Genomic DNA, 321 nt, shown 5'->3' on the forward strand with positions numbered 1-321 from the left:
GGGTGGCTAAGTGGAGAAAAGATGATCACTGACTAATGGTAGTAAATTGGTAAGTATTAGGAATTTTAATTCAAGAGTTACAGTTGATTCACGAAGCAGGCTAGTTTTAATATTTTTCAGATTTTAGTTTTCTATAATTATCACATTATAAAATAAATTTTGGGTATATTGAGAGGGTTAATTGAATATTTGGTTTATTATATTGTATGAAATTATTAGGATTATATTGTTGGAAAAAAAATTAAGACTTAACCCTAAGCTTAAAACTTAGGAATTTGATTATAAAATTGGGTAAATTTTTGGGTCAAGGCTAAACACATA

The sequence above is a fragment of the Solanum pennellii genome, chromosome 1, assembly GCF_001406875.1.
Source record: "Solanum pennellii chromosome 1, SPENNV200".
NCBI classification, from domain to species: Eukaryota; Viridiplantae; Streptophyta; class Magnoliopsida; order Solanales; family Solanaceae; genus Solanum; species Solanum pennellii.